General features: G+C 35.8%; 1 long non-coding RNA gene across 1 annotated transcript in view; it reads left to right on the top strand.

The window, feature by feature from the left end:
• The window catches only part of LOC106872133 (uncharacterized), a 20,560-nt gene extending 14,187 nt beyond the window's left edge, over nucleotides 1-6,373 (top strand). Inside the window, exon 3 of the long non-coding RNA XR_001409740.2 lies at nucleotides 6,241-6,373. This is a non-coding gene — a long non-coding RNA (uncharacterized LOC106872133). The remainder of the gene's footprint in view (nucleotides 1-6,240) is intronic.
• The last annotated feature ends 7,341 nt before the right edge of the window (nucleotides 6,374-13,714 follow it).

The following is a 13,714-nucleotide window of genomic DNA, read 5'->3' as shown; positions in this document are numbered from 1 at the left end:
ATATATAAGGATCAAAACAGTTTGATTCAAATTTGTTGGTACTCTTGAGTTTCAAGTGCGATGCTAACCGTCGCACTTGAAACTCAAGAGTACCAACAAATTTGAATCAACCAGTTTTGATCCATACATGTAACTTACAATAAATTGGTTGAGTGCCCTTCTTTCGTTTGTTCACTCACTCGTACACACACACACACACACATATATCTATGTGTTTGCGTGTGTATGTGTGTGTGTGGATGTGTGTGTGTGCGTGTATATGTGGATGAATGGATGGATTGATGGATGCTACTGTGGTATTGTAAATTTAAAACAAAAAATTAAGAACTTATTAAATACTGAAACACCTTCGTGGATTTATGGCCCACCGTGAATAGAATTATATAATTTGATGGCTTTGCAACATTTTTCAAAAAGCCTAGATCTATGACATACATACATACATACATACATACATACATACATACCTACATACATACATACGTACATACATACATGTCTGATATCAGTAGTTAATATAATATTGATATAATGCAAGGAATATTAAAAGGCTAAGACGGTTATATTACGACTTCGTGTATCAACTAGTGTTGATTGTCTATTGTTTGACAGAGAAAAATAAAATTGTTCAATGAATCAATTACTTAGTGATGCCATTTCAGAGGCGCCATTTAATGTTAACACATTTATTAATACAGGGATCATTAAAAATTAACAAGAAATAATTAGTAGCTTTGCAACACACGCCTTCAAATATACTTTTACTGGTGTAGAACATTCTAATAAAAGAATACGAGCATCTTTTCAGAAAATTACTTTCTCACATTGGTATTAACATTCATATTATGAGAACGGTAGATGTTCCTAATGTACCAGGAGTGCAGACGTTGTGACTGTATAAGACTGTATATAAAATGTTGTTAATTGTGATGTTCCATTTAAACCAGATTTTTTATACCGAGGAAAGATAACTTGTCTTGTTTTCAATTTTCATTATTCATGCGAAATGAATATATTCATTTTTGAGATTTAGATTTTCATCGTTGTTATTATCATAATCAGTCATACTATTTTTCGATATCATGGAGCTTAGCTGTTAGAAATCTAAACAAATTTCTGAGGAGAAATTTTCTGCCATTATGCAATGATGGGGTGGAAAAGATTTAAAATGAGCATGAAAGATAATATGCAATATTAATAATCACTTTCTTAAAATGTCCTATTATGTTCACTCGTCAGCTGCTTTTGTCTCTTCTGGAAATGTTCAGTCGCTAAGTCTTCTTTGTTGCGTCGTATGTGATGTTTTAGGATGGGAGATTAAATCTATAATAGATCTCAAGCATTGTTATCTTTTGTGTCTGAGTCAGTCTCGTTCCCCTTTGTTAAGCTATTAGTGGCAATGCATGCGTGTTTGATAGTAGCAGTAATGTTCTTACTATTCAATTCACAACTAAGTACTTTGAAAAATGTTAAGTGACCAAGCTGTATACTTTCTCTTCTCTGCAGTTGTAAATTTTTATTTATTAGACTAAATGACATTTTAATTTCTCAGTAGACTGCTTGACGATAACCGTAATTTTCAAGTTGAAGATTATTTGCTGAATACCATTTAAAGACGTTCATAATCATCAGTAGTGAGTGAGCATTGCCTCTTCCTATATAATGTCCTGTTATACTGATTCGTTTTTCTATGAAACTTTAGGGTTAAAAAAAGAAGCCTAGTACAATGCAAGAATTCCAACGGATAGTTTCTCAAACTAGCGTTTACTATCGTGATATCAATATTAGCAACTATTCACCAGTTTCACATGAACTGTAGGCACCGTGGTGTTGCCAAAGCTATGACTGAGAGAATGTTCTATATAGTAAATACAAATCCGGTATTTATGTAATATAGTGAAATAAACAACTTCGATCAATTGAGAATAACCAAATAAATGAGGTGATGCTAAATACCTCTACAGTTAGTGTGGGTGTTAGACCTCAGTTGTTCTTTAGTTTAACCGCCAGACTTGGGCGTATTTAGTGGAGTCTACTATGATTTGAACATTCAAGTGCAAGTCTCTATTTAGAAGAGATCAAGATCGCCTTCTACGTTTATCCCAAATATCTCAGAATCTCTACACAATGTCACTAGTGCTCTTCTTCCACCTTTAACTAACCCATAAAAAAAAATCATTTTTGAGTACTTTCTCTCATCTCACTTACCTTGTTGTTTATAAGGAGTAAGTATTGATACCATTTTTTTTTCTACTCCACTTCTACGATGAGTTGTTTTGGTTATTTCTAAGTGTTGTATTTGTGTCTGTGAGCGCACGCGTGTATGTGCGTACGTGTGTCTGCCTATCTGTCTGTCTGTCTCCCTCCTCTCTCTAGCTTTTACACTTTCTCTGGTTTAAAATGTCAGTCTATTGCAATAAGTGGCCATTGAAATGATTCAAAGCCAGCTCTACTCACAAGCATTTACTTTATGGACAACAATATCTTATTCGGGTTTCTTTTGCTAAAGAGTTTAGTGTCTTTGCGAGAAACAGTATCAACATTGATAAAAACCAATAATCATTGATCTGGTGACGATGAAAGGAAGTAACAGTTATTGCTGACGGAATTGTAAGCACGCTGGGCAAAATGCTTAGCGACATTTCGTTCTTCTTTACGTTCTGAGTTTAAATTCCGCTGAGGTTGACTTTTCTTTTCATTCTTTCGAGGTCGATAAAATAAGTACCAGTTGAGTGTTTGGGCCGATGTAATCGACTTACTCCCATCCTCGAAAATTCTGGCCTTGTGCCAAAATTTGAAATTAATGTTACTAATATCAAGACGTGGCTGTGTGGTAAGAAGCTTGTTTCCCAACCACACGTGGGCAAGTGTCTTCTACAATAGCCTGGGGCCGACCAAAGCTTTTTGAGTGGATTTGGCAGACGGAAGCTAAAAGAAGCCCGTCGTATATGTATGTATATATATGTATATATGTGTGTGTGTGTGTCTTTGTGTCTGTATTCCTCCACCCCTCACTATCGCTTGACAACCGATGTTGGTGTGTTTACTTCCCCGTAACTTAGCGGTTCGGCGAATGTGGTCGATAGAATAAGTACTAGGCGTACAAAGAATAAGTCCTGGGGTCGATTTATTCGACTAAAACCCTTTAAGGGGGTGCTTCAGCATGGCCACAGTCAAATGACTGAAACAAGTAAAAGAATAGAAGAATACAGTAGTGATACTAACAATCTTATCAACAATGTAACAACAGCAAGAACAACAATTAATAACATCATTGGCAGTAGCAGCAGCAGCAATAAAGAAATAACAAGAACACGGAAAATAAAATGCGTAATTCAAAATCTCTTTGGTGGAGTGTACCTTCTTTTCCAGATAACAGAGAAAGGTTAAAAAGCGGAACAAAAAAAAACAAAAAAAAGAAATCTCACTCTGATGTCGTGATTCGGAAATCCATCCATTCCGAAGGAAACTCGGAAAATTTAATACCTTTCACCGAAGTAATTACAACTAGAGTATGAAGTGCAACTGCCTGAATGAGAGGATGCAATGCATTAAATCAAAATATTTTTCGTGTGGTATCTGACATAGCTCCTAGGCTTGAAAGCAAACATAAAGATGAGGTAGGGAAAAACAGCACGAACACCAAAAACAAAAGAAGTCTGTGGATGAAATTGTAACAATGCAATTATTTCAAATCATCAAGGAAGAGCGTAAAACTCCAATTCTAAAGAAGGCAATAGTTCTTCTCTGGGAGCACAGGACACTACTTCTCAGAATCTTCTCACGACAACGAAAAGAGAACTACGACAATAAGAAAAATATCACCAGCGACATTTTTTAGAGACTTAATGAAATTTCTCTTCTTTGCAACATGAACTATTCGTATTGGAAAACAAACAGCTAAAGATAAGATGCTGGACATAGAAAAGTGTGGATAATAAACCACAGATAGACATTAAAAGAAAGCATAAGAAATTTCGATATTTGTTGTTGAAGAAACAATAAGAGGTTGATGAGTAAGTTTGAGGTTGCAAGAAATAACGTCTTTACGGTGATGGGCGGGGATACGTCCCCTGGTCATGACGGAATAACTTACAAGAACAGAATGTTGATGCAAATACAATGCTGTTTTAGATAACAGTAAACAAAGATATTCTCGTAGAATATCAACGAAATTGGTGGGTGAACTCATTTATTAGACTTTTAATGAAAAGAAGATTGCAACTTTTTTTACTCTCTCTGGGAAGACCAGTTGCATAAAAGTGTATGGACTAGAAATCGATCGGAAAACAAGATTTGTCAAGCAATCACAGGATTTTCCAAGAAATGCAGCAGCTGTTACTGAAACTTGAGTTGCCTTTTTTTTCTTCCCTTGCTCGGTACTTATTTCATCCTTTTTCTAAGATATGAAATACAGAGTAAACATTGGTGTAAGAAGGGTTAACTAAGTTGGATATGAACAACGCAGGCTACTTCTGTTTAAATGTACCATTTATCACTCCATGTCATCATAGAACACATACGCAAAAAGACCAGTTTATACACATGCACACATACACACATTTATACATGTTTATACACATACACGCACACTCGCTTGCTCGCACACATGCACGAAAGCACGTACGCACGCACGCACGCCCCCTCCTCCACACACACCGAGGTGAATGCGCCTCGTGAAGTGGATCTAACAATACCGAAACATCTCCATTTTGGTTTTGAAGACAAACCCCATTCCTTAGTGTTTTGTCCTGTCCCAAACATGCAAAGTGCTGCGTAGACTTATTGAATCAAATCACCATGACTGTGAAACGAACTTAAACCATAGAACCATATCTGCTCTGTTATATGTACGTATGTATGTATGTATTCAATCGGTAGAAAATTACTAAAGTGACACAAGGCCGAGAATTTCGAGCGTCCGGAGGGCGGTTTCTTTTACCGGAAATTAGCTAAAAAATTACGAAAAACATACATGATTTCTCTGTCACAGTAAGTTATGACTGGGAGGCTTGGAAGGCGTTGATACAAATTTGTAACGTAAAATATCATTTACGGGATGTTATTCAAAGAAACAAAAAGCAACTCAATTTACTGTTCCAACAACCACAATCTGCCGAAATTATTTTGCCAGTTCTCATTTCCAGAAGCAAATTCCGCAGCAACTGCAATCAAATTTTTAAAAAATATATTTATTGGCATGATGAAAGGCAAAGTTGAACTCAAATACCGCCAATATCAGCTTTACTGTTCATCGTTATAGATTCGTTAAAATAAAGTACTAGTCAAGCACTGAAATCGATGCATTCGACTACACCTTCGCCTCAAAATTCCTGGAAGAAATAAGAAGAAATGTTTCCTTTCTGAGCCATGCCAGGTTCATAAAGGTCGGTTTCCCGGTTTCAGTGGCCTATAAATTCCCCACCTGGACGGGATGTCGATCTGTCGCAGGATTACTCATTTTTGCTAGCTGAGTGGTCTGGAGCAACGTGAAATGAAGTGTTTTGCTTAAGAACATAAGGCATCACCCGGTCAAGGAATTGAAACCACAATCTTATGATCATGAGTCCAACACCCTAACCACTAAGCCACGCGCCTCCACCAAAATTCCTGGTCTTGCGCCTTATTTAGAAGAATTTTTATTTTGAAAACTAGCAGAATCGTTTGCACGTCGGATAAAATGTCTAACGGCATTTCTACCGACTCTTTACGTTCTGTGTTCAAATATTGTCTGACATTCTTTCAAGATCAATGAAATAAAGTACCAGTCAAGTGTTTGGATCGATGTAACGAACTTATTCCACCCTACAAAATTTGTATTCATCCGCCGAGATTGACTTAGCCTTTCATTCTTTCGAAGTCGATAAAACAAGTATTAGTCAAGTAATCGACTTACTCCCTCCCTTAAAATTACTGGCCTTGTGCCAAAATTTGAAGCTATTATTATTTTGCTGCAAGATGGCAGAATCGCTAGCACGCCAGGCAAAAAGCTTCGTACCATTTCTTCCAGTTTTAAGTTTTGAATTTAAATTCCACCGATGTCGACTTTACTTTTCATCCTAAAATAATGGTAACCAGCTAATATCAGAGATTTGTATAATTTACTAACTTTTACTGCTAAAATTCTGCAACACTTTCTACGGCTGAATGAATATTTTCTCGAACAAAATTATATTTAGTAAGTACCAGATGAATACTGGAGTCGATGTAACTGATTTGCTTCTCTCCTTAAAATTTCAGGCTTTGCACCTCCGTAGGAAGAATTATTTTGCTGCTGTTATTTTTTGATTCAGTTATAAGAACTTGAAGGGGTCTTTGATGTCTAGATGCCAATTTTGGCATCTTTCATGGAACCCGCTATTGACTACTTTATGTAAACACTGTAATGCGTGGTAGTTTTGTTTAAATAAATGAATTTAAAAAGCATCGAATTTTGTGTCTGTTTCTTGTGATACAAAAGTATAGGCGAGAATTTCATATTTTTTGTCTCATCCCCGAAAAAAAATATATTATATAATTTTGTTTGAGAAAATATTCGTTCAGCCGTTGGAAGTATTGCAAAATTTTAGCAGGGAAAGGTAGCAATTTACACAAATCTCTGATGTTAGTTGGTTGCCATTAGCTGTTTTTGTCTTCATGTAGATATTTTACAATGTCGCTAAAACAATGAACAGATGTCTCTCATACGAAAAACTCAAATACCAGACGTTGCCCTAACAATGAATTAATATCAATGTCATCGGCATATCTTTCCTTAAGCATGAAAGCACTTCCGTGTCTCAAAAATACACGCATAAAGACAAAAACCAGTTTTACACCTTCTGTTGAACTTATTCCATCTTCATTCCGCGGGCAAAATGGTAAAAGTGTTGCTACGAAAAAGGACAAGGAATGATAGTTTTAGCATCAACCCCTCTGCCGCAAGAATACTTTCATCAGGCGCGACATCTTCATTCCATTCTGATGAAGGAGATCGACAGCTCAAAGACCGAGAACGCCGGAGGTATGAACGCGACCAGTGCAAATTAGAATATTTTCATTAATTACTGGTATCAATTCCTATGTGTCACGCACGGTAGTTCCTGACATTATGTGTTACAACAGGTGGCACACCAGATGAGCGATAGCTCCCCTTCCCGAACTGAAGAAGGTTATCTTGCCTGAACATCGACCATCACTGCCGCCGAGGCCAGTAAGATTCAGTTGTGACCAGAAACCAACAATGTTAAGGCTTTCAAGAGCAATGTATTTAGCCTTGAATATGTCTTATATTGCTTGATCAAAGTGTTAGCTGAAAACTTCGGTTGAAATGCTTTTTACATGCTTAGCTGCTCCAGCCTTTCCCAAGTATGTTATTACTTCGCCAAAGTATGCACCTCTACAGCTGTCTTTATGCAGTTGCAGCATTGTAAGTTCAACTATGATAAAAATAGTGTCGAACATTTTATGTCTGGTAAGCAATGAAGCCCAAAGATTCTTCACTGGCGACCAAGCATTTGTCAACCTAACAAACAAAAAGTACACCGTTATTCTTAGTGGCCTCCTTCACTGGCTAAATTCCTCCTAACAAAGCCAGACGTTATAGAACATGACTCATTTTCAAAAATATGTAACATCGTTTGTTTTTTGCGATCGTTGGACAAACCTAAAACTGTTTAGAGATCCTTATTAAACACAGTGTTTGAATCAAAACTAGACATTTTCCCAGCCGACATTCGATATTTTAATTATATTAACCTGACAAATTAAAGATGTTAACCCCTTCAGACTTAAGTAAATTAATATCTAAAACACTATAATTCTTATGTGTGTGTGTGTGCGTATGTGGGTGTGTATACAAATAGATATAAACACATAGGCACACATATGTATTCGCGCGCGTGCGTGTGTTCGGGCGTGCGTGTGCGATATTTCATTAAATCTAAGCGTATTGAATCAACACAGTAAGTTTTATTATACTAATTATTTTAATTCATTGCAATATTTTTAAACACCCACATACACACATACACACGTGCTCGCACGCACGTACACGCACGTACCCATACACACACACACACACACACACATGCATACACACAAAACCGCAGCGTAGCTAGGGAAAATCAGTCACCTTTGTACACAGATACAAATTATTGTGGTTTATGTGCTGGCCCACGGTGGGAATAACGACAATAGTGTGTTCTTATCCTAGTTATACCATGTATGAAACTCATGTTTTAAATCAAAACAAACATAGTAAAGTTTTGAAATAAGAAAATTAACCATAGGCACAGGAGTGGATGTGTGGTAAGTAGCTTGCTTACAAACCACATGGCTCCGGGTTCAGTCCCACTGCGTGGCATCTTGGGCAAATGTCTTCTACTGTAGCATCGGGCGGACCAAAGCCTTGTGAGTGAATTTGGTAGATGGAAACTGAAAGAAGCCCGTCGTATATATATAAATATATGTATGTGTGTTTGTGTGTCTGTGTTTGTCCCCCTTACCATCGCTTGACAACCGATGCTGGTGTGTTTACATCCCCGTAACTTAGCGGTTCGGCAAAAAGAAACCGATAGAATAAGTACTAGGCTTACAAAGAATAAGTCCTGGGGTCGATTTTCTCGACTAAAGGCGGTGCTCCAGCATGGCCGCAGTCAAATGACTGAAACAAGTCAAAAGAGTAAAAAAAAGGAAAAAGAGAGATAGTCACGACTTTTATTTTTACATTCATTTATTTTTACATTTATTTTCAGAAAATGTCGCTATATTCGATAATAAACAGGTAAAATATCAAAAAATCTTCATTATAAATCCTTTTGACTTAATTACATTTCAACAATTAAATCTCAGTCGAAGTATTTGTCATGTGAAAAATGATATAAATTACGTTCGAAATGCTAATTTTACAAACATTTGACAGTAACTTGCATATCTTCGAATGTAATATGCTGTTATTATCAATTTTTAATCATGAAAACATTTTCCCGAATAAAGAAATAATTCTGGACTGGAAACGTTAATTGATAAATTAAAATAAATAGGAACTCTCATTAGAAATGAAAAATAACTAGTCATAAAATTAACTAATTATCTGTTTATTATTCTTTTGTCCTCTATTATTCAATTGCTGTAAATAAATACATATAGCCGTTGTAGCATATTTAAACATTCTTAATCGTCTAATTCTTTTACCTCTAGATACGTCATTATTGCTTAATTATCGCTTTCTATTCATGCAGCTTCTTAAGTCTTGTCACTTGACTTGAAATATGCCTACACTGTACTTGGCTGGTAAGCTCAGAGCATTTTGAAAATGTATACCCCAACTTACGTGCATTACTTCTTTGTATTTCCATTTGCCATGAAGAGAGATGAAACACTCATGCAAGCTAGGCAACTGATCGCACGAAAGCTTTCCAAAAATTTTCGAGCATTATTTGTGTCATTCTACATTTGTATCTCTCAAGCCCTTTGTGTAAGCCACTTAATCTACATGATTCTTAATTTTTTAAAAACACTTCTGCATGATCGCAGAGCATTAGTTTTTGACTATGAGTTGGGGATCACTGCTTAATTAAAAATAAGCCTTAATTAGTTTATTTTTCTCTTGGAGATGGCCTTATGTTTCTTTGTTATGTTCATGAATTCAATCTTGCTCATGTATACTTGGATGAAAAAGTATGTCAGTTGCAGCAGGGGCTGAGAGATGCAAAGTCTGTTTTAGAGAAGCTCAGCTGCTCTCTGTGTCACCAGGATTGATGGAAGTGGTGTCAGAAATTATTTCAGAAAAGGCTTTTTGAAATATTGGGGGAAGAGTAGAGTTGATTCTTGATTGGTACCTATATTATAGAATCTTAGAGAAAGAGAGATAAAATGAAACTAGAATTCAGAAAAAGTATTGATGGTCTACGTCGGTAAGTATCAGATATAGATTTCAAATTTTGGCACAAGGCCAGCAAGTTCGAAGGAGGTGTGAGTCGATTACATCGATCCCAGTACTTAACTGGTATTTATTTTATTGACTCCGAAAGGATGAAAAACGAAGTCGACCTCGGGGAAATTTGAACTCGGAATGTGAAGATGGATGAAATGCCGCTAAGCATTTCACCCGGTGTGCTAACGATTCTGTCAGTTCGCCTACAAGTGGAATAGACTATTTTCACGCGAGGAAGGAAAAATGAATAACAAAATGGACCCGGTGGAATGTGAACTCGGAACATAAAGAGGCATAACTTAACACTGCATGTTCGCTACGTTACGGGATTCTGCCAGTCATTTCCATTTACTTATTTAGCAAACATTGATGGCAACTGACGACATCATGTTACATGGCATTCTAGTTAATCAATTGAATTTATATTGCACAGCGGGGTTTCTCAAACAGTTTCTTGTAAGAATATCATACAACGATCAACATATAACAAAGTAACAAATGATCTCATTAATCGATGGAAGACTATTAGCTATACATTAATTGTTAGTAGAAATTAAATTATAGTTATTAGAAGTTAAATGCATTATCTGCTTAAGATTTGTAATTCAAATCTGCTGCAAGTGTTTCAGTGTGTTTCTGTTTGAACTGACAGGAATAGATAGCATTTCATTTGAAATGTTATCTGCCATGGAACGACGTCCAATTTTTTTCGCATACTTTATGTTACGAAGCCGAAACAAAAAACTACTTGTCATAATCCTCTCTCCTATACGAACACAATCTTCTGAATAGCATATTCTTTTCTAATACATCATTCAAAATAGTGTTAGAATCGAACTACTGCAAAAAGAAACTCCCTACATTATGGGAAAGCAATGACTCGATTTTTACTCAAAATGTTTTATTTTTATTGATATCACATTATTAAGAAGCCATGAGCATAAGCATTGACTTCTTTTAACATGTAAAAATATCAACTGTTGGTAAAATGAGTGTGGGGATTCGAACCCCAAACGTCAGATATTCATTTAGGCATCACGAATAAACCACCATAGTTTCACGTGATTGATCTATAAATCGACCAATCAGCATGAAACTGTAGTATGATACGGCTTTTCGGATGTCCTAGAATTTACCCTTTTCAAACCTTTTGGCACCTAACTCATCAGGCAGACGACTTCGGGTATTCGAATAGCCGGTTTGGGACTTTTGCGCAGACAACTTCGGGTACTCGGACGACTTCGGGTACTCGGACAGACCGATTCTGAACATTCACACGATATCTCATAAGCGGCTTTCTATGGGCACAACACAATGTTCTCTCCTCCCAGTCGGCAATTGTATTACTATCTTTCATTGTAAACAACCGACACAAAATGTGTCCGGCAATGAATATTAAAGTTAAGGTTCGTGAATATTATTCAGTTATTATTCACACAACCAATACATCCTACATCGCTACAGTACAGTACCAACGAGCACTCTATAACATTGCAACAATGGCGACTCAGACGTTCACAATATATCATCATTGGCTACCTCGACACTAGCAAACGGCAATCCCACAACATGAGGTTTTGTCTATAGAACTGATTCTAATATATCACTAGATTTTATTTTAGTACATATTTCAGTACTTATTAGTGAATTTACTTCTACAGCTATAGAAGACAAAGTCGATCCCATCAAAATTTTAACATGGAAGGACTAAAAATGCGTAACCCTTGATGGTAGGAGCATCGACGAAACTATCACCAAAAAGCACGGCTTCTCATGCGTCAAACAACCAACAGCCAAATTGATCATCAAATTTCGATGTTTAAAAGTAGATGTACTGGCTTAGAATATTTATTCATGACATTGTAAATTCATCAAGGAAATAAAAAAGAATTTAGTGAAGCATCGAAGAAATTCTTATTAGCAAATTTGTATTGTCATTATTGAACAACAGAGAGGGAATTTGGCAGCGGTATAAATGGATAAGTGAAAAAAAAATCGATGATCATTCACGAATATAGATGTTAGTAGTGTAAAAATTTTTCGAAAAAATTTCCACTAACTACTGTCAATGGTAGTCTTAAAGAGACCCAATTTAAATGGAAGGTAACTGCCAATATTGAAATAGCATATTTAAATGAATATTACAAGTGAACGACCTTTCTGTGATGCAGTGTATTCTGGTTGTAAATTCAACTCTATCATGCTGAGAATAATCAGGTGATACATAATTGGATCAAGCGAAATTTAAAAGACCAACTTAAAACATTGCTTCAAACTATTCTTTCTCTGCGTATTAAATGTATTAGCGTCTACTTTTCTAAATTATATTCCACGCGAATCATGTCCCTAAATAATTTAAGCCGTCTTTATGTAATGTTGCAATGCAAATTTATGTGAGTTGCTTTGCATAGATATAGTATTACTTTACCGCAAATTTGATAGTCATAGTAAAGACTATGCTTCGCAGATGAGATGTGATAAGGCCGAAACATATTCGAAAAGCTGTCATCATGTTTGCCAAAAATTAGGTTCATTTCGTTTCCTCTCTCAGTATGTTTACTTCAAGTTTCAGTAAAACTGAGATTTCAACATAGTTAACCCATTTTTATAATAACTGATAAAATAAAAACTGTTGATTCACTAGATTCAAATTCAGCGAAATAAATGCAAAATATATTAGAATTATGACACCGTGTTTCAAGGAAAAATTTTCATCACTTTTCTTAAATAATAGTATACATCTGAATGTATCATGATGTTTAATTTCTCACTGTTGAATTTTGGCTGAGAAAATATGTTATGTTTCAAAAATTATGTTCAGTAAGATTAGCGCGCAAATTGAGGCATAACCAACAAATGATACTTTTTTTAATCATAATCCATAAATCCTGTTCATTAGCAGGTGGAGCAAGCCATACCACATAATTGCAGGTAACAACTGAAGACTTCTAGTGTAGTTATTTCTGTAGCAATAGTTTTGGTTTCATTAGCTTAGTCAAAATCAGCACAACCATCCAACAAAACTGTCCAAAGTTTGCTTTAGTACGCGACCAAATCAACCGATTATTTCTAATTTTCCCAAACAAACAATTTGGACAAAAAAAGAAAATTTCTTTTCAGTCAATCTCATTCACTTATTTTGTCTTCATTTATTATCACCAAACCTGGATCATGTATGTATGTATGCATGCATGCATGCATGTATGTATGTATGTATGTATGTATGTATGTATGTATGTATGTATGTATGTATGTTCTATCTTTTAATTATTATAAGTCTTCCACTGAGGAGGGAGCCAGTTTCCAACAATGATACAAGGCTCCATCTTTGAGATGTAGTTAACACAGACAAATTCACATTTGGAACTTGAGGAAAGTCTTGCATATTTTTACTGTTCCACGCACAGATTGGACTTGTAATGTACGAATCAGCCGGTTAATTTCTCTTTCTGAAAATCCCAGTTTATCCAGATTCTAATTACTAACAAAACCTAGTGCTCCAATTATTATTGGTATGAATATGAATTCATAGTCTAGATGTAGAAACTGGAGGTTTCGAAACAGTTGTCCATAGATATCCTCTTTTTCTTTGATTTTCAAAGAGATATTTATATCTGCAGGGAAGCTAACCTCTATGATGGTACATACCTTTGCTCCTCTGTCCCAAACAACAATATCCAGCCTGTTATGCTTTCATTTGACAAAAATTTTCATGAGAATATTCCACCAGTGTTCCTTGAGTTGGTGTTTATAAATGTATTCCATTTAGGTTTTTTTCGTGAATTCTCCCTATATATA

Source organism: Octopus bimaculoides, chromosome 2 (genome assembly GCF_001194135.2).
Source record: "Octopus bimaculoides isolate UCB-OBI-ISO-001 chromosome 2, ASM119413v2, whole genome shotgun sequence".
In the NCBI taxonomy this organism is placed as follows: Eukaryota; Metazoa; Mollusca; class Cephalopoda; order Octopoda; family Octopodidae; genus Octopus; species Octopus bimaculoides.
Note: the sequence above shows the minus strand (reverse complement) of the source record. Positions and strands in the feature narration are given on the sequence as shown.